The sequence below is a fragment of the Mus musculus genome, chromosome 15 (assembly GCF_000001635.26).
Source record: "Mus musculus strain C57BL/6J chromosome 15, GRCm38.p6 C57BL/6J".
Lineage (NCBI taxonomy): Eukaryota > Metazoa > Chordata > Mammalia > Rodentia > Muridae > Mus > Mus musculus.
The window spans coordinates 90,353,077-90,374,890 of record NC_000081.6 but is presented as its reverse complement, the minus strand read 5'-3'; the positions used below and the strand labels follow the sequence as shown (position 1 = coordinate 90,374,890).

The 21,814-nt window shown below is 39.5% G+C and overlaps 1 long non-coding RNA gene across 1 annotated transcript; it reads right to left on the bottom strand.

Moving 5' to 3' along the window:
* Positions 1 to 6,446: 6,446 nt before the first annotated feature.
* Positions 6,447 to 21,181, bottom strand: Gm36480 (predicted gene, 36480). The gene is made up of 3 exons (NR_155426.1): positions 21,114 to 21,181; positions 8,394 to 8,669; positions 6,447 to 7,304 (listed from the first exon to the last, which is right to left on the bottom strand). It is a non-coding gene; the product is annotated as a predicted gene, 36480 (long non-coding RNA).
* Positions 21,182 to 21,814: the final 633 nt, after the last annotated feature.

The following is a 21,814-nucleotide window of genomic DNA, read 5'->3' as shown; positions in this document are numbered from 1 at the left end:
AGACTACACACACACACACACACACACACACATACACACACACACACACACACACACACACACACACACACTATTTGAGCACAGGCTTTGTCCTGGATTTCCTCCCACTCTGGGTTACACCAAATGATGTGATTAAAGATCAAAATTAATATAAGTAAATATTAAAAGTGGGCATCACAGTAGATACTAAGGAAATATTTCAAAAATCTGTACTCCATCAAACTGGAAAACATAAAAGAAATGGATATATTTCTTGATATATACAATCTACCAATGTTAAATCCAGAGCAGATATTTAATAGTTCCAAAACCTCAAGTGAAATAGATGCAGAAACAAACAAACAAAGAAGCAAACCAGAGGCAGATTGAATTAGTGCAGAATTCTACTAGACCTTCAAATAAGAATTAATGTCAACACACTTCAAATTATTCTTTAAAATAGAAACTAAAGGCATATTTCTATTTTATTTTAGCAGGGCCAGAATTTCTATGATATCTGAACCACAAAAAGACCCAACAAAAAAATAAAATTGGAGATCAATTTCACATATGAACATTGGATTAAAGTTCTCAATAAAATATTTGAAAACTGAACTCAGGCACACATTAAAAAAAAAGATTATACACCATGATGAAGCATACTTCATCTTACAGATGCAGAAATGGTTTGACATACATAAATCAATACATGTAATCCACCACATAGACAGACTGAATGACAAACACCACCTGATCATCTCATTATATGTAGAAAAGACTTTTGACAAAATCCAACACCTCTTCTTGATAAAAATTGTAGAGGAATTAGTGATACAGGGACATACATCCACATAATAAACATGATTTACAGCAAGTTCAGAGCCAGCATAAACTTAAACATAGAAATCTCAAAGCATTTCTACTAGAACCAAGAGCAAGACAAGGATGTCCATTCTCTCCATAGGTATTTAATATCTTACTTGAAAGACCTTCAACACTCCACCAGGAATCTTCTATAGCTGACAAACGTTTCCAATAAAGTACAAGCATACAAATTAATACACAAAAATCAAGTCTTCTTATATACAAATGGCAGGCTGAGAAAGAAATCAGGGAACAGTATCTTTCACAATAACCTCAAAAAAAAAATCATTGAATAATTCTAGCCAAACAAGTGAGAAACTTGTAAATATAATACAGTGAAGAAAGAAGACAAGAGAAAATGAAAAGATTTCCCAGGCTTATGGATCAATAGGATTAATATAGTGAAAATGGCCATCCCACAAAATCAATCTACAGATGCAGTACAACCCCTATCAAAATTCCAGCACAATTTTTCACAGAGATTGAAAAACCAATCCTCAGCTTTATATGGAAACACACACACACACACACACACACACACACACACACTTACTTGCCCCTCAGGATAGCTAAAATAATCTGGGTAAAAAGAATTGCTATAAGTCTTAACATTCATAATTTCAAGTTTTTACTACATATAAAGTTATAGTAATAAAAACAGCATGGTATTAGCTTAACAATAAGTATGCTGACCAGTAAAATTGAAATGAAAACCCAGATGTTAATCCACATACTTCTTGACACCTGATTTTTTTTTCATAGAAGTGAGAAATACATACTGGAAAATGGACAGCATCTTCAATATATGCTGCTGTTTTAATCGGGTGGATGAGTGTAGAAGAATGCAAAGAGATCCATATTTTTTACCCTGCACAAAAGTGGATTCCATATGCACCAAGGACCTCAATATACCATATCTTGAATCTTATGGAAGAGAAACTGTGGGAGAGCCTTGAACTCATTGGCACAGGAAAACACTTTCTTGAATAGAACATGGATACTGAGCCTTCATTTTCCAAAGGAGCAGAGGGGTTCTCAAAGGTGGGCATAAAGGCTTTAACTATACATATCACTACATGGCAGTTCCTCGGGAAGCTGAGATAAGACTTACTTCAAGACCTAGCTATATTACTCTTGAGCATATACCCAAAGGGTGTTTCATCTCACTACAGAGATATTTGGCTCACCCTTGCTCATTGCTGCTCTACCTGTAATAGCCAAAACTTGGAAACCACTTAGATGTTTATCATATATAGACCTATTACTGTAGATTCTTACAATATATGCATATATGGAAATAATTTATATGGAGTAACCAAGGAGTAGGGATATAATGACCACTAGGCTTCTTTCTCTGCCAAGTGAAACTTCCAGTGCTAAGGATTGATTATCTAGTTGAGACATGGTTCGGCAGAAACATGTCAAACTTCTCAGTCTACTGCTAAGTCTATAGCTGCTCTCCACACATTGATGGTTAGGCCTTATTGCTGAAGACAACATTTAAGTATCTCACCGAACAAAAAGAAGTGGAGCTGGTACCTAAGTACAGGCTTCACTGCTGCTGACGAGTGTTCATGGCACTGGAAAGCACTCTGCATGCTAACAGAAAAAAAGGATAAACACCAACCCACCTACGAAACCTTTGATCTATGATAGTGATCTGCCTGCATGATACACTGGTACAAATGGCACAGAGGTTGAAGGATTAACCCACGGTCTTAGTCAGGGTTTCTATACCTGCACAAACATCATGACCAAGAAGCAAGTTGGGGAGGAAAGGGTTCATTCAGCTTACATTTCCACACTACTGTTCATCACCAAGGAAGTCAGGACTGGAACTTAAGCAGGTCAGGGAGCAGGAGCGATGCAGAGGCCATGGAGGGCTGTTCTTTACTGGCTTGCTTCCTCTGGCTTGCTCAGCCTGCTCTCTTATAAAACCAAGACTACCAGCCCAGAGATGGCACCACCCACAAGGGGCCTTTCCCCCTTGATCACTAATTGAGAAAATGCCTTACAGTTGGATCTCATGGAGGCATTCCTCAACTGAAGCTCCTTTCTCTGTGATAACTCCAGCTGTGTCAAGTTGACACAAAACTAGCCAGTACACCCACCACTCTCTAATTAAATTTAAGGCCCTCTCCTTGATTAAGAACCCATGCCTGAAAATGTTAGTTGTTCAAGAATCCTATACTGTATAGACCGTAAGTTTAAATAAAATAAAATAAAATAACTATTCTGCTAAAGGAATACAACAATCAAATGACACTCCATACTGGGTTGAATAGATATTGCCACTATAGACTCATGTATTTGAATGGTTGGCCCATAGAGAATGGTGCTTATAGGAGGTGAGGTCTTGTGTATCACTATGGAGGCAGCCTTTGAGGTCTCTTTTATGCTTAGGCTCTGCTCAGTCTAACACACAGACTCCTTCTGCTGCCTGTGGATCAAGATGTAGAACTCTCAGCTCCTTCTCCAACACCATGTCTGCCTGCACACTGTATGCTTCCTACTATGAGGATAATGGACTGAACCTCTGAAACTGTAAGCCAGTTCCAATTAAATGTTTATATATATATATATGTATGTATAGCATTTGCTATACCCATAGGTCAGCCCTTACTCATCCATGATCAAATAAGATTTCTCCTACAGTAGATATGAACTAACACAGAGTCCCATAACTGACACCATGAAGAGAGATAGAGACCTTGGGATGCTCAGTCCCTAAATGGGACATCTTCCTTAGAGACCTATATGGGAAAGGAGACAGAGACTATAAGAGGCAGAGGGGATGGATGACTCCATGGACACAATGTCCTCCAGATACAATAGAAATGATGCACATATAAAGTCACAAAGACTAATGCCTCATGTGCAAAACAGGCTCAGGTTCTTGACAGATGTGGTCCCCTAATTAAGAAGATATCTCCTCTTGACAACTGCCTATGAAGTAAAACTTAGTTGTCCTGAGTGGATCCTCACTACGTATATTAACCATGCTTAAGAGTAGGAACCCAGACCCATCAGTCTATGGCAAATACCCACAAAAAGCTTCAATGGTATTTTTCTAGACGTTCATTGGTCTCATGAAGCTTTGATTGGGTATATGTTGCTTGCAAGTTATAGTTTCTGATTTTTGTGCTCTTATCGATTTTCTTTTTTGTGTGTGTTTGTGTGTGTCGCGTTTCTTGTGTTTTGTTCTTCTTAAAACATTATGGGTTGTTTGTTTTGTTTTGTTTGCTTGCTTGTTTTCAAAATATATATAGAGAGAAAGTAAATGGAGTCTGGTAGATATGTACATCGAGAAAGTGAATGGAGTCTGGTAGATGTGTACATAGAGAAAGTGAATGGAGTCTGGTAGATGTGTACATAGAGAAAGTGAGTGGAGTCTGGTAGATGTGTACATAGAGAAAGTGAATGGCGTCTGGTAGATATGTACATCGAGAGGATCTGGAAAGGGTGACAGAAGAGGAAGCATGATCAGAGTATATGGTATGGATTTTTTTAATTAAGTAAAAAGGTATAAAGCTTTTATTACACTAAAAACAAACAAACAAATGAAAACAAAACAAAGAAGAATAGCTTCCCTAAATCAAGAAGTCATCATTGGCTTGCAGCTGTAAGTGCAATGTTGGGGCTTGTATGCAATTATCAATGCGTGAGGAAACCACACAGACAGAGAATCACATCATGACACACTCAGACTAACCGCAGACAAGTATCTGCATTGTCATCAGTGGAAACCAATAGAAACAGACTGGGTAAAGAACCCAGCATGGCAGTCCAATCAGATTCTTCCATGCCACTTCACAGTATCCCTCCCTCCTTGCATGGTCAGATGCTCTTCTACAGTGTGGGATTATATACTGTCTGATGGCGTGGTCAGAGAGCTTCTCCACAGCAAACCTAAGACTATTAAATATTCTATTAACATATAAATCTTTTAATATTCTCAGCAGAATATTAAAATGAGTTCAGGATTTATGTCTGGCTACAGGAGAAATTGTTACAGTAGTCTTGAAGACCATTGAGGATTGATATCAGGGCTTTGCCACAGTCTATTAAGGGAGAATCATTTCCATCTGGTTAAATAAAGGGCATCTACCTTTTTTCCTAGGTGAAGACATGATATTTTGATCTTTGTGAAAGGTTAGAAGCCTGCACACCGCTGTGTTTTCCTGCAAGAATTAACCTAGGGCCTAACAATCACATGGGCCAGACACCGTCTCTCAGGAAATCTGATTTACCTGAATATCCACTAAGATGGGAGGAATAATGATTGCTGTAATGAGGTATGAGACTTATCCTCTCTAGGAAAGCCCTGTTCAGTGCCTTATAGAGCTTCCTTCACGTGACATCACAGCCTGCCAGCTTTCTCCGGTCCCTTAAAATAACTCCCTCCCTTCCTTCCTTCCTTCCTTCCTTCCTTCCTTCCTTCCTTCCTTCCTTCCTTCCTTCCTTCCTTCCTTCCTATCTTTTCCTTTCCTCCTCCTTCTTTCTCGCTCTCCTTCTCCCTGTCCCCCTCCCTCTCCCTTCCACTCCCCCCTTCCTCTCCCCCCTGTCTGTAGCAATGGGCAAAGTCTGGACGTGCTTTCCTGGATATTCTGGGCCTTTCCAACTCTTTTCTCTGAAATACCTTGCCTGCCATCATGCAGCTGATTGTCTGCCCTGTGGATGGTTGCTGCTTGTTTGTTCCCATTCTCCCAACCCCCAGCCCCCCACCCCTGTGAGACAGGGTCTCACTATGTAGTTCTGGATGACCTGAAATTCTTGCTATTTTGACCAAAATGGCCTTGAACCAACAGATATCCTCCTCCCTCTGCCTCCCGAGTGCTGGGATTTAAGGTGTGTACCATCATGCCCACATTTGCCTGCTTCCTTAAAATGTAAGGCTTTCTCTTCCTCTTTTTATCTCTGTTTCCCCAGGAGTTGCTGAGGTTAACATAAAAAAAGAAAGAAAAAGAAGGAAAAAAACATACTTGCTTTCTTCTGAGTCTGTTTCTAAATTATTTTGTTAAGGAGACTAAAAAATTTTACAAAGGGATCCACATTTTCCTGGTAACAAAATGACTTCTAGTTTCTAAGGCATGGTATACTTACTTGAAAAAGAGAAACACACACACACACACACACAGGCTATGCTGGGACCTGGCAAACACAGAAGTGGATGCTCACAGTCAGCTATTGGATGGTACATAGGGCCCCCAATGGAGGAGCTAGAGAAAGTAACCAAGGAGCTAAAGGGGTCTGCAACCCTATAGGTGGAACAACAATATGAACTAACCAGTACCCCTGGAGCTCATGTCTCTAGCTGCATATGTATCAGAAGATGGCCTAGTCGGCCATCGGTGGAAAGAGAGGCCCCTTGGTCTTGCAAACTTTATATGCCTCAGTACAGGGGAACGCCAGGGCCAAGAAGTGGGGGTGGGTGGTTAGGGGAGTGTGGGGGGAGGGTATGGGGGACTTTTGGGATAGCATTTGAAATATAAATGAAGAAAATACCTAATTTAAAAAAAAAGAAGCACACACACACACACACACACACACACACACACACAGACAGAGACAGAGAGAGACAGAGCCAGAGAGACAGAGAATTTAAAGACAAATAGTTTTATTATATGACATTATTTTACATGGCTATCATGATAAGAAAGTATCCCATGCAAATTAATCCAAATTTAAAGGAAGGAAGATAAAATAAATTAAATTAAATTAAAACAATAAAATCTAGCTCTTAGGTTCCTTTTAATTCTTTTAGAGAAATTTTAAGTTTTTATCAAAACTGAGGAAAAGGTAATTTTTTCCATACATCTGACACAAGTCGAAGATGCTCCAAAGATATCTAGTATCATGTGTGTGTATTGAAAATTGTTTTCAGAAGTAGAAGTTATTCTTCTGTTTATAACCTCCTGAGAGAGAGAGAGAGAGAGAGAGAGAGAGAGAGAGAGAGATTGAGAGAGAACAAGAGGAAAGATAGAAGAGTAAAGAGTAGAGGTCAGAAACAAACTTTGCTTCTGAAGGTAGCACAGTTCTAAGTGTGTTCTAAGTGCCAACAACACTTGACTCTGAGATTGGAGAGTTAGTTAAGTTTAGATGCTGGTTAATGACCGCTGTTTACGGAAAACAACGAATCGCTAATACATCATTACTCGCCAGTGCTCTTCTTTGCCAAAGTTTTGCCAAATTTAAGCAGATGGTTCTGTGGGAGGCCTTTCTGGGGGTTTGTCTGTGGGGGTTCTCTATTCGTTTCCTATGTCTTCCTCTAAGTTGGTGCGCACCTCTGACTTCATGAAGATCATCCTCCAGCAGCAGTGTAAGCAGGGCCAGTGGGAGGTAAACTCCCGAGAGCGGCTTTCTGAAAACGGCAGCCTAATTTTATAGTTGGTTGGTTTAGCTGAGACGGTACAATAGTCCATCCCTTGTCTGTCTTTTATTCTTATGGCTTGATTTTTCTTCTGGAAGTTAAAAAAAAATAAAAAGTAAAAAGTGTTGGTTGGGGACCAGAGAGATGTCTCAGCTGCTAAGAGCAGTTGCTACTCTTGCAGAGAACCAAGATTTGGTTCCCAGTCCCCCAGGATTGCTCAAAAACCATCTGTAACTCCAGTTACAGGGAATCCATCACACTCTGACCTCCACAGACACCAGGTACGCGTGTGGTACATACAAATACACACATGCAGGTAAAACACTTATATACATAAAAATAAACAAATAAATCGTAAAAAGAGTAAACAAGTTCATTGGTTTTAGTGTTAACTGTGTTGGAATATATCCTTTCCTTTTTCACCATCTAAAAACATAGTGGGTGCCTTTATATTGCAAACATATGCCTATAAAAGAAACAATTTTACATATGCCTTTTCCTTTTTTTTTCTTTTTTTAAAGTTACCATCTCTCTACATAGCTCTTGCTGGCCTGGAACTCATTATGTAGACTAGGCTGGCCCTGAACTACCACCTGCCTTTAATTCCTCTAACAATGCCACATCTCCCAATCCTTCTAATTCCTTCAACTAGTATCACTCAGTGGTGGCTGGTGACTAAGCATTCCTATATATGCTCATGGGGGGGGGGGGCATTTTTATTCAAATCATCACAGTGGGTGTTCAAACTTTTAAATAAAAATGAGTGAGTACTATTTTGACACCCTGGGACCAAGGACAATGTATGATTTTTTGAAATTCCACCATTTCTTACAGATTTTGATGTATGTTTGTTCCATGATGATGAAAACAAAAGGGAATTCAAGTTGCAAATGGGCTTGGATAGTTGCCTCAATTTCTTCTTGTTTAGAAGAGTAAAGTGCTTAAAATAACCCTGAGATTACAGCAAGAGCCATGCCAGCCCTTCACTCTGTAAGATCATGGGTTGTTAAACATATTCATACACAGATGTACTGTATCTTGTTCATATCCATGCCCTGCTTCCTCCCTCCAACTTTTCCAACATATTTTCCATCTCCTTCTAAAGTCCATTCAGCTCTACCTATATGTACACCCAAGTGGTGTGGTTCTACGGGGCAAGGCCATATTACCAATGGCTAACCTCTCACAGAGTAAAGTAGCTCCCCTTCTTTAGCAGACATTAACAGCTACTAGCTCTTCATCTGGACAGATAGTCTTCCGATTTTCTCTTTCATTCGTTCTGATATGTGTAACTCTTTATCTTCTGAAGATCTTGTGGTCTTATCCTGGTAATAACAGCTGCTTTGAGATCATGTATGCAATAGCCACGTCATGTTCAGAGGCCAGTTATTAACTTCTGCATTAGTCACTATCTTCCGCAATAAGAATCTTCTCTGAGGCTGAGAATGATTCAAATCTATGGATACAAATATAAATATTCTTAGTTACTTTTCTATTGCTGTGATAAAATTCCCCAATCAAGGCAATTTATAGAAGGAAAAGTTTCTATGGGACTTATAGTCCCATGGAGATAGGAATCCATAACTACCAGGCAGACAGGCATAGGGCTGGAATAGCCACTAAGAACTCACTTCCCAATCCACACACCAAATGTAAATATCTCACTAAGGATGGTGAGAGGCTTTTTGAAGCCTACATCTGACCCCTAATTCACACTGTTTCCAAAAACCACATCTCTCATCCTTCCCAGACAGCAACCAACTAGGAACCATGCTTTCTGATGCCAGAGACTCTTGGAGGCAAGCCATCCAAAACACCACAAATATTTAGGAAGGAGTTTGACTCCATGACTATTTGGAAAAAACAAAACAAAACCCAACATCAATAAATTCTACTCTAGGCTTATGGCTTCCCTTCACCCTGGTATTTGAAAGTGGTTACAGCATGAAGCATGAATTCCTTCCTGTGGAGCAGGCCTCAAGTCTAATCAAGAGAACAGGTGGTAACTCCATGAACTGCTGTACCACTATTGCCCCAGCAGGCACAGCTTGCCTGCCATGTTGGTACTGTAATCCTCTCTGGACCTAATATTTCCCTTCTCTACTTTCATCTAGCCTATAGTCTATTCTCCCCTCCTCTCAGCATGTAGCCCCACAAACACTGGTCCACTGTCTGCTGCAACACTCTTAGGAGAAAAAGTGAGAAGTGCACTTCCACTTATGTCACAGAGAGAAGCATACTTTCAGATAGAACTCTAGACAGAATAACAAAGCAACGGACAGATGGGATCCCCCAAAACTAAAAAGCTTCTACACTGCAAAGGAAATTGTTAATTGGGCAAAGAGACAGCTTACAGAATGGAATTAAAGCTTTGCCAGGTAGTCATCTAATAGAGGATTAGTGTCTAGAAAATACAAAGAACTAAAAACAGGAAAACAAACAACCCAATTTTAAAAAATGGGTTATGAGACTGAAAGCAAAATTTTCAAAGGAAGAAATATAAACAAATAATTAACATTTAAAAAGCGCTTGTTGTCCTTGGCCACCATTTAGAGCAGAATAAAACTGCTTTAAGCTTCCATCTCACTACAAGGGAAGCCCTGTACACATTGCTGGGCATGTAAACAACAACAGCCACTTGGGAACAAACGCTGAACATTACTAAAAGAATTAGAAAGAAAATTGACTGTATTGCCCAGCTATACCCCTCCTGGCAGATTCCCAAAGGTTATCTTAATATAGAGATACTTATACATTCATAGTTGCTACTGTGGTGATTTGGATAAGAATGGACCCTGCAGGCTCATGCATTTGAATGTAAGGCTTACTAGTCCTTTAGGAAGGATTACAAAGTATAGTCTTGTTGGAGGAAGTGTATCATTGAGGGTGGCCTTTGAGTTTTAAAATCTCCACACCAGACCCAGTTTTTCTCTCTTTCCACCTGCTGCCCATGTGTCGAAATATAAGCTTTTAGCTGCTACTCCAGTGCTATCCCTGCTGCCTGTTCCCAGCACCATCATAATAGATGGACTCGCCCTCTGAAACTGTAAGCAAGCCCTCAATTAAATGCTTTCTTTTATAGGTTGGTCATTTTATTTCTTGGTCATTGTGTTCCAACCCAACAAAAGAACAGTAACTAAGACACTGCTCTATTCTGGATAGCTAAAAATTAAAATCGCCGGGCGTGGTGGTAACATGACTTTAATCCCAGCACTTGGGAGGCAGAAGCAGGCAGATTTATGAGTTTGAGGCCAGCCTGGTCTACAGAGTGAGTTCCAGGATAGCCAGGGCTACACAGAGAAACACGGTCTCAAAGTAAAATAAAATAAAATAAAACCAGTTATCCACTGACTGATTAATGGATAATAAAAATGTAGTACATATATACAATGAAATATTGCCCAGCTATAAAGAAAAATAAAATTATAATATACATTATAAATTACATTTACATTTATTTACATTTACATTTAATTACAATTACATTTACATTTATAAACTACAATTATTACATTTATCATGTAAATGGATAGAACAGGGGAGAAAATTATTCTCAGTAAGATAATTCAGGCCCCCTAAACAAATCATAATATTCTGATATTCTTTCTCATTTGAGAATGGAATATTTTTTAAAGGTGCAACAAACATTTTTTTTTCAATTTTTTTAATGCTTTTTTGGTAATGTTTCTCTCAATGTGTTTTAAGTCTGGCCATGGAACCCATTCCTCCCTGTGCTTGCCTATGTTAGTAGTGATTCTGAGGTTCACAAGGTACATACAGCAGAACTATTTCAGTTAATGAATTTACCTGTTGATACATCTGAGTCCATTTCTCCAATATGCCAATTGACATTATAGGTAGCCATTTTGTCTATGTTGGGGACTTTCTCTCTCTCTCTCTCTCCCCCACTCTCTCTCTCTCTCTCTCTCTCTTTCTTTCTTTCTTTCTTTCTTTCTTTCTTTCTTTCTTTCTCTGTTTCTTTCTTTCTGATTTATTACTTCATTCTGTTGGGGGACACAGAACACAGGACAGGGATAGACATGACACAGACAGATAATGTACTCTTTTGTAACTTCTTCCAGCTGAAACTAAGGCATCATTGTCAGGACCCAGGAAGGCTGAAAGGTTAGTCAAAGGCTGGGCAATTGGGCATTTATCAGAAGCACCCAGTTAGCTGACCCAGCTGAAGAGACAGGGAGTAATCACATTAGCTGAACTGATTCACATCAGCTTTCAGGAAGTCAAGAGAGCAGTAGTTTGTCATCTGCAGGTGACTGATGAATGTGAGCCAAATGGAAATCTTCTGAGACAAATATAGACTAGGGACAGAAATTAAAGGAAAGTCTTACATTTGGAACTTTCAGGCCTGTAGTCCTAGTAACTTGGAGAAGAGGAGCAGGAATCCCAAGACCAGGGAGATGGCACTCTCAGGAAGACAGAGAAGTGGGGAAACTTAGGCTCTGTTTACTTGGAGTCCATTTGACCCGTAACAGGTGGATCAAAATCTTACGACTTCTTTGACGCTCTGAAGCTTACATGAATTGTTAGTTTCTATAAAAAGAGGTAAAATTTCTAGATATATTAGCAGGATTCTGTACTGAAATCCACATTGTAAAACAGCTAGAATAGACTCATTCCTGTGAGTCCTGCAAAAATTATAGCTTGGGGTTAAAGAGCGTGAACATTTTCCCACTGTTCAGAGAGCCAGATATATAGATTGAACAGAGATGGTTTTAGCCTGATGAGAAGCAACTATAAGTCTATATTTAGAAAAGAACCAAAGGGAATCTAAAATCTTGAGCTTGCGATTGAATACTAAGTAGTCAGGGCTCTACCAGATTACCGGAACTCCATTGATCAGTGTTAAAACTCTGTGCCTTTGAAATCTTTGAAATCTTAGCATAACAATAGCATGGAAAGGGGAAGAAATCTAAAACCATTCCCATTATTCAAAAACCTTAAATCATTTTTATACCTTTATAACCCGTATAGACTTTTCCATCTCATCTCATCATTTATCAGAGATAATATGAGTAGCTATTGTTGAGAACAGTTATTCTAAGGCATGTTCCTGTAGTACAAATGTTACACCTGAAACCTGTTTATCCCTTAATAGAAAGCCCGTTAGCAAGGCAAACCTGCCTGCCTTTCCTTAACAAGAGACCAAGTAGCTTTAGATGAACTAACAATGTGGCTGCAGGCTTCGAGGAAGGAGCTGATTGCCTGCTGCTGCCAAGCAGACAGAGCTGCAGTTAGCCTTGCTGTCGACGCCAGAGATCTGAGAAGGATAAATTATAGTGAGAAGTATAATCCAAATGGTCTATGCACCAGTCAAAAAGACAGAGCCCAGTCCATTAGCTAGATGGCCATTCTAGGCCCCTACGGTCTCCATGACATTTGTGGGCAGAGATACCAGGATGGTATCAGCCTTCAGCCACCAGGCAGGAAGCTCTCCTGTGGAAGAGGAACCTGGGAGACTGACTTGACTTTGTCTGGATAAAGTGAGGCAATCAACTTTCTAGTGTCTTTCTCGTTTATGGTCTGGGCCAAGTCCTGGCTGCAGAGAGGCACTGGGGCTTAATTATTTTTAACAATTTGTAATAAAATAACAATTTCCAAACTGAAGCTCTTTTCATGAATAAAGTCCATAGGGAAACTGGCAATTTATTTTTTCTAATTTTACATAGTATACCATTACAGACCATAACAATTTCTTGTATGACTCAGTTGACCAAACTAGCTACAGCTTAACAATGTTGCAGAAACAAGGAAGTGAGACCTTCTTAAATCATTCTCTGTTAGCCTGAGTAGACCTTAGGGAAGGAGAGGCCTTGTGCCAGACTCCTTAGGTCACTATCTCACTGCCTCATAAAACAGGAATAACTGGTGTTCACTGTTTGGTGTTTATAGCTGTGGCCCTAACTTTTAGCCTTTTGTTTATCTATTTATCTAGATCACATATTAATAAATACATTGTAACAAAGTATTTTATAAATTTATAATGCCCCATAACCTTATGAATTTAGGTATCTTTAAAAGCTGATCCTTACGAAAAAATATCCAGGTTTTTTTTTTTTTAATTTATTTAAATTTTCAGTAAAGCTCAAAATTTTCCTCCTAAGGAAGTTTGACATCTCTCAGCTGTATACTTCAGCAATATCAAAATGAAGTACCTTTTTTATTTCAAGAGTGAAGATAGCAAGTACAGGAAGCTCCAACCGTGGCCAGCCAGGCTTGAGAGATTTTGAATTGTCTCCAATAACCTAATTACAGAGCCAGGTTTCTTTCTTTCTTTCTTTCTTTCTTTCTTTCTTTCTTTCTTTTTTTTTTACTAAAATAGGATAGCATTAAACAACTTTAATGTTATCCATACACAAATAATGTTTGAAACCCTATTACATTAGACCCAGTGGCCAGAAAGCATAGAGATAAATTCTAAACCCCGGGCCATCTCTGGCTATAATAGTAACAGCTGAGCTATAATCAGGAAACACAGTAAACTCACACAGTCAAGGGAGGCTGGTCAGAAACAAACATACAATGGTCACATTCATACATTCAAATCAAGCAAAGCTTTTCTGACCTCCTCTTATGTTGCAATTGTGTATATGGGTGGAGGGGTTGCCTTGGTAGCCTCTGCTGCTGATTCCAATGCCCAGCAGGCTACATAGTACATTGTAGAGCCATCGCAATAAAAGGTTACAGGGCCTGACATGCACAGTCCTGCCATATCCCATGTCCCACAAAGCTCTGAAGTTTCAGGAGTGACCTCTGGGGCAGCTTATCAGCCCTATCATTTGTCTATCCAGTTACCCTGAATCAAGATACATCACATGAGGTACACTCACAAGACAAGACATAGAGTCAAGGTGACAATGGAAAACATAGAGCCGATGGACAACAGAAAACATGAGACAACATTTAACAATTGGAGTCCTCTGCTTCAGAGGTCCATCCTTTTGACCAAGAGAAATTCTCCTTGAACAACTCCTTGTCTGTCTGACATCCCTACACTGGGCATCTCCAAACTCTAGATCTGGTCCCCAACATCCTGGGGTGTCCTGGCTTTGTTTTGCACGTCTGCTGGTGTACCAGGTCTCTCTAAAAAGCTCAAGCATATTCCCCCACTATAGCCCCTTGTCAGTACAGTACTCCCAGGGCACGTCAGAAGAAAAAAATAGCGGGACTAATGGACCTGCCAGGTGCATAAATGGATATATATGTGTGTGTGTGTGTGTATACATATATATATACACATATATATGTGTGTGTGAGTGTATATATATATATATATATATATATATATACATACACACGCACACACACATACACACACACACACACACATATATATATATATACACACACACACATATAAGCTTAGGACAGTCTCTAAGCCAGCTATTTAGCTTAACCCAACTAATTCTTACATTATGTCCGGCCACATGGATAGCACTACTTCTGTGTTCTGCTCTGGTCTGTCATTTCACCTCCATGTCTGCTGGCAAGTCTCCTGTATCTCATTTCTGCTCCCAGTCTTGCTCTCGCTCTCACTCTCAAGTTGCACCCTCCACTTCATGCCCACCTGTTGACTGTCAGGTCTTTAGTACAGCCAATCAGAGACAAGTCTAGGTTACCTCTAGGCTAGTGAGGAAGGATATTTACAAAATATGAGGTCAGCAATGGTCCATAGAAAAAACAATACCAAGACAAGATCCTGTCAACATTTAGCTCTCTGCCGATACACAATTAACAACTGAGGGTACAGAGAGACACCTTCACACAATGTGCCCCAACATGACTCTGGTTAAACTCTCAATTAACCAGAATTAACTTGTGGGCATGGGAACTTTCCCTTTACCCTGAACAGGAAGTACATAGACCTTGTCAGATCTTCCCTGTGCCTAGACCAGGGTACCCCATATCCAAAATTTAGAAACAAGGCAGGAAAGTGTTACAGAAAGAAAAAAAAAGGCTTCTACGACTTACCAAAAGGAAACTTCCATTAAATACCCACATGCACACACACACACACAAAAAAAAAATGCTTGCTATCTCTTTTTTTTTTTTTTTTTTTTTTTTTTTTTGCATCATCTTTGACTACAGAGGGGTGGAGGTGTTCCAGGAGCTGGAGAGAAGAGAATAGCTCCAGAATTTGGATCTTTCTTATCTTGTTAGGGCCTCCAAATGTTAATCCTGAGATTGGCAAGAGAAAAACCAGTTCCATAATTTTGAGCCAAATTCGAAGCAAGCTGGTTAAGTAAGCTGGTTAAACAGCCTTTCTGTAGGTGTATCCATTAACCTGTTTTTCTGTTTCTTTACATTATAATAAACCACTTTTCTTCCAGTATCCACTCCTAGTTATCTTCCAACCCTGTATTCTATAATTATTTTCCTGCAACTTCTGTATGTTATTTTTACTTATTCTTCTGTCATATAATATATCCCAACCACAGTTTTCTCTCCCTCCACTTCTCCCAGTTCCCCCACATCCCAATCTATTGCTCCCCTGTTACCTTTCAGAAAAAAAGCCGGCCTCCCAGGGATATCAACCAAACATGGCATAAAAAGTTATAGTAAGACAAGGACAGACCCACATATCAAGGCTGAATGTGGCAACCCAGTAGGAGGAAATGGATCCCAAGAGTAGACAAAAGAGTCAGTGATAAACCCTCATGGCCACTGTTAGGAATCCCACAAAAACCCCAAACTACACAACCATAGCATACACGCAGAGGACCTAGTGCAAACCCATGCAGGCTCTGTGTTTCCCACTTCAGTCTCTGAGCCCCTAAGAGCCCTTATGGCCAATAGCAGAGGTGTGAAGATAGGTGGGAAGAATAGACCATATCACCAAAGAGGATGCTAGATGAGGGGAGGGTATCACAAGCCCCTCTGAAGGGATATCTTAAGTGAACTAAGCCTCTTGCACTATGATACCCCACCAGTTGACATTTTAATGCCATCTTTCAACACTGTCCTTTGTCATCAGACCTGAAGGCGTCAATATGCCTCACAGTGGTGGTAGTTAAACATGAGGCATTTCTGCTATTTGCATGCCTTAAATATCCTGAAAAGCACCTGTTTATCTGAAGCTCAATTTAGCTCCTCTCCTGTACCTGGGGAGTCAGCAATCATGTTTTAGGTTTTGCTGAGCCTCTGAGTGGATAGTCCATCAGGCGTAAGCTAACTGATTAGATTAGTAAAACAAAAAGTTGCCTTCATTGATTTTTTTTTTCATCATAAGCCTCCAAAGAAAATTTTAATCTCCAGACATGCTGGTGCAAAGAGTCTGTGTCAAGACAGCACACCTGTGACGGAACCAGCTGATCAGCTTTAACAGTTCCAGGCTGAGAAGCGGCCAGAGAGGCTGGGAAACGGCAAATCCAATCAAGAACTTTTTAACACAGTTTGACAGATTTCCAATATAAATCCAGCTTTGTTGCTACTTGGGAAAAAAAATCCCCAGAATAAAACACACAGCTTTGGGGAAAGCAGCAGTAGACTGCGAACATTGCTGATAAGATCGAGTTAATGGATTGTTCACCACTCAAAATGTATATACTGCAACAAATTAGAAGTGATTGGAAAAATATGAGATAGTAAAAAAAAAGGAGTCAGGAACTTTCACTACGCACAAAAGCTAAACATTTGTTAAACTGACGTTTCCACTGAACGAGGAAACTTGTGCACACCATCTTTGCACATCTCCAGGACCAAACAGCAAAGGTGTTTGCTTTAAACAGCTTTGTTTGATAAAATCACTGAACTTGGTATCTCAGCAGAATCTCAAATGGAAAAAAGTAGGCATTCTAGACAAAAGCATGATATATCCGAGTTTTGTAGAAGTTTTGGGTTTGAATTTTATCTTCAGTTGATTGAGTGTATTGATCTACTTTTCATTGCTATAACCAAGAACCTGAGATACAAGTTAAAAGTCCAAAATGCGTGGGGCAGACTCTAGTGAAAGGCTTACTTCGCTGTGTACCTTATGGCCAATAGCAGAGGTGTGAAGATAGGTGGGAAGAATAGACTATATCACCAAAGAGGATGCTAGATGAGGGGAGGGTATCCCAAGCCCCTTTGAAGGTATATCTTAAGTGAACTAAGCCTCTTGCACTATGGTACCCCACCAGCTGACATTTTAATACCATCTTTCAACACTGTCTTTCAGAGCACAGCATCTCCACACAAGAAACTTAGGGGCACACATTCAAACTTACATAAAACACAGCAACCAACACATCTTACTAGAGAAGCCAAAACATTAGAGGTCAGATTGTAAGAAAAAGTAATAGTAAAAAATAATAATAATAAGTGAACTATAGACCTGTGTACCCTACTAGCACAGGGTAAATTTGGCCCCACTGTGAAGTCTCAACTTTTCAAAAGATATAGGGAAGAATTTCTACTTGAAGACATTAAATACTCAGTGTCAGTTTAAAGACAAAATAAAGCAAACTCTTCTTGCTTTGGATCACGGCGCTGTAGAATTACAGCCCCAGCATCCGAATCACAGCTTCATTTGTGACAGGGCTAATGTCTGCTTCTCCAGCTCTTTACCAAATTGGCTGTTATTACCCATGAGACCTGCGCAAGATTGGCCCATTAACATTCCATCATGAAGGGAGTCGCAGGACCTGCCGCTACCTGAGGGTCTATAGCCAGTTAACTTTGCCAGAAGACCGAAAGGTTTGCGTCTGTTGTTCATGTTCCTGCAAGTAGCTCATATTAAACTCATAATTCCTAACGAGTAGTTCCTTATTAAACCCATCTATTTTGCAAGCTACATGCGAATGAGTTGTGTGTAGGGCCTTCTCTGCAATTTTCACTTTAATATTTACACCAAAGTCTGTACCTACTATTTTCAAAATCATTAAAGTCTGTTTTGTGAAAATCAATCCAATTCTATGTTTGCTCCAGTAATGCACCACTAATGAAATTTTATAATGTGTATTTTATAAACCAGAGAAAAAGAGCAGAGGCTCTACTTTGCCAGAAACATGTCTTGTCTCTAGGAATACTTAAGGGACATTATCTAACAGGGGGAAAAAGTAATGTAGTTATTTCCGATAAATGTTTACTCTGCTGGGAGATTAAGAAAGCTGTATATTTGTAGTATTGGGTTTTCCTTACCAAAATTATAGGTTTCTATACAAATATATATTCCCCTTAAAAGATTTTAAGAATGTTTTTTATAAAATGTGTAGATGTCTTGGTAAACAATCACTGAGTTATGCTCTTATTGAAATTGCATCTTTTGTAGTTTATATCAAAACTCTCCTTAATGCTTAATGAACCTCTTACTTTGAGCATCAATATTAAACATTCTTGCACATGGTTTCACATACATACTCTTATTGAAGCTTAATTGAAGAAAGAGATAGTGTCTTCCAAGTATATAGAGAAGGAATAGTGATTTGAACCAGAATGGAGTCCATAGATTCATATGTTTGAACGCATAGTCCCCAGTTAGTGAAACTTTTCGGGAAGGATTAGGAGGTGTGGCCTTGTTGGGGTTAAATGTGGCCTTGTTGGAGGAAGTATGTCATTGGGGTGGGCTTTGATGTTTCAAAAGCCCGTACCTGGCCAAGTCTCTCTCTTTCTTTTTCCCTCTACCTGCTGTCTATAGATCATATGTAAAACTTTCTGCTACTGCTCCCGCATCATGTCTGCTTCCTGCTATGATAATCATGGACTAACCCCCTAAAACTATAAGCAAGCCCCCAATTAAAATTTTTATTTAATAAGAATTGCCTTGGTCATGGTGTATCTTCACATTGATAGAAAAGTAACTGAAAGGGCTTTTAACTTGTTGACTACTAATTTTAGAACTCAGTGAAATTAAATCCATTTTTTTTCACACCTGATTTGGTGAAGTCTGCATTTAGACAGAAAGGACTGACACTTATTTGTCTACAAACACACATATGCATACATATTTATGTAGCCTTACAACCTACATTTATAAATCGATATTAAATTGCTTTTTTTCATCTGCATAGGATTATTTTGGTTAATATAAAGGATTGAAGCAACCCTCTGTCTTTTCTCCTCCGTAAAGCGTTTCTGTAAGTCTAATAATGGGCCTGAGCAGGTGACATACCTGTGAAGGATGCTAGACATTTTCCCTCTGCAGAACTTTAAGCATACAGCTCTAAAATTAAATTAGGATTTATCATGAGTTGTTCAGAGGACAATTGCAGGATACAACTTTGTGTTTTTCACAGAGGTGAGATAGATATCTCCATTGTATTTAGTTACTTATTTATTTACTTACTTATTTACTTATTTTACTTTCCACTGTGTGACATTCTGCACACAGCCTCATAGTAACCTTCAGGATAACTTACATTCGTGTAAATTAGATAAACATTGGCAATAAAAGTGGAGGCTTCTTTATTGGTACCGAAGAAATTGTTGTGATGTTTTCCTTAAATTCTTCAATGAAGTCTAGAATGATTGTTCTCTTAAATTGTGTTTCCTGGTGTTCATCTAAGATTTTTTTAAAATTCAAAATAGATTTTTATACAATATATTCTGATTAGGGTCTTGCCCCCCCCCCAACTCCTCCAACATCTTCCTCACCTCCCACCCCTCTTTCTTGCTCTCAATAGAGAACATTTCTTTAGGACTAGTGAATTAGACTCACTAGTCAGCAAAAGGATTAAGGACACCTTTAATGAGTTGAAGTTGGAGACATGCTATTGTTTTATTTATTGGGAAATGATCTGGGCATGTGGACTTCTTTCTTCCATTGTGTGTCTGATATGAGAGTCTAACTTGCCTTGGATTAAGCCAGCTCAAGAACTGCATTGCCAGAGCAAGGCCAGGAAAAGCTGGTGGCTGAGCTTCTTCATTGGACTTAATTCAGACAAACCCAGCACATAAGCCTTGGTCTAGAGATGTGGTTGTGGAGATGGTAGAGGGGCCAGATGGAGGTGAGTAGGAGGGAGAGATGCACCAATTCATAAGACTTCCATCCAGAGCTAGGCCTAGAGTTATGGAGATGATCAAGGGAAATACAACTGTACTTTGCTTTCTCATCAAATCTTTGGTTTTGTTTTGATCCTAGCTTCTCACAAATGCTAGGGAGTGCTACATCTAAACTACATCTCCAGTGCTCATTTCAGCTGTTTAGCTTTCCTGTGCGAGAGTGTTTTCCAGGAGAACTCTATACTTGTTAAAATATACCTTTAGTCCTTTTGCCAGTATTGATCTCAGAGAAAATAACTATGTCAATATTTCAGTTCATGAAGAAAAATTTACTTTGACTTGTTAAACAGAGACTTTTCAACATATATCTGACTAAAGTACCACTTATTGCAAACAGGCTTAGTAACGACAGTGTAAATCAGTAACAAAAGAAAATATAGAACACACACACACGGGGGGGGGGCAATGAGGGGGGAAGAGACAGACAGAGAGAGACAGAGAGACAGAAATAGATACAGACAGACCCCTCCTACACACACACACACACACACACACACACACACCCCTCTCACAAACACAGGCATACATAGACATATATACAACCCACAGTCGCACAAACATGTATCACACACCACATAGGCACACACATGTCACACCCACCCACACAGGTTTGACTTCTCCATAGTGCTCTCCTTTTGTGTGAAGGAATCCATCCGATCTCTATAATGGTTTGTACTTCCAGTGACTGTTTTACACACAGAGACACTGGAAACTGAGGGTAGAAAACAGTTGGGCAGGACTCACACGTGAATGGCTTGGTTCTGCAGTTTGCATTAAGGCAGCAGCTGTACTGTTTCACGCCTTTAGAGAGCCCACATTTCTGCTAGGTGTGCAGCTGCCTTCTCTGCTTTGACCTCTCTTCTGTAAGTCATAAGCCACCAGATAAAATAAATAAGACTAGTACCTCAAGTCTTCACAAAACTCTTCTCTTCGTAATCATTTCTCAGAATGGAAGGTGTACTGGCTAGTTTTGTGTCAACTTGACACAGCTGGAGTTATCACAGAGAAAGGAGCTTCAGTTGAAGAAATGCCTCCATGAGATCCAGCTGTAAAGCATTTTCTCAACTAGTGATCAAGGGGAAAAGGCCCCTTGTGGGTGGTGCCATCTCTGGGCTGGTAGTCTTGGTTCTATAAGAGAGCAGGCTGAGCAAGCCAGGGGAAGCAAGTCAGTAAAGAACTTCCCTTCTGCATCAGCTCCTGCTTTCTGACCTGCTTGAGTTCCAGTCCTGACTTCTTTCAGTGATGAACAGCAATGTGGAAATGTAAGCTGAATAAACCCATTCCTCCCCAACTTGCTTCTTGGTCATGATGTCTGTGCAGGAATAGAAACCCTGACTACGACAGAAGGTGTTTGAAAAGATCAAATAATAATCATTATAGCTAATCCCCACCTTTTATTTTTCTACAAGCTTCTAATCTTTCCATGTTAACTAATTCCTTTTGGGAGCTCTTTCTGTGGCTATAAATTGAAACAAGGTATTGTAAAAATTAATTACAGACTCCATTTCCATCTGAAACCCAATGTATGCTGTGATCCTATTGGTTCTGTTTTCAAAATACATCCCCAACATCAAATACATCCACACTCTATCCCTGATGCAAACT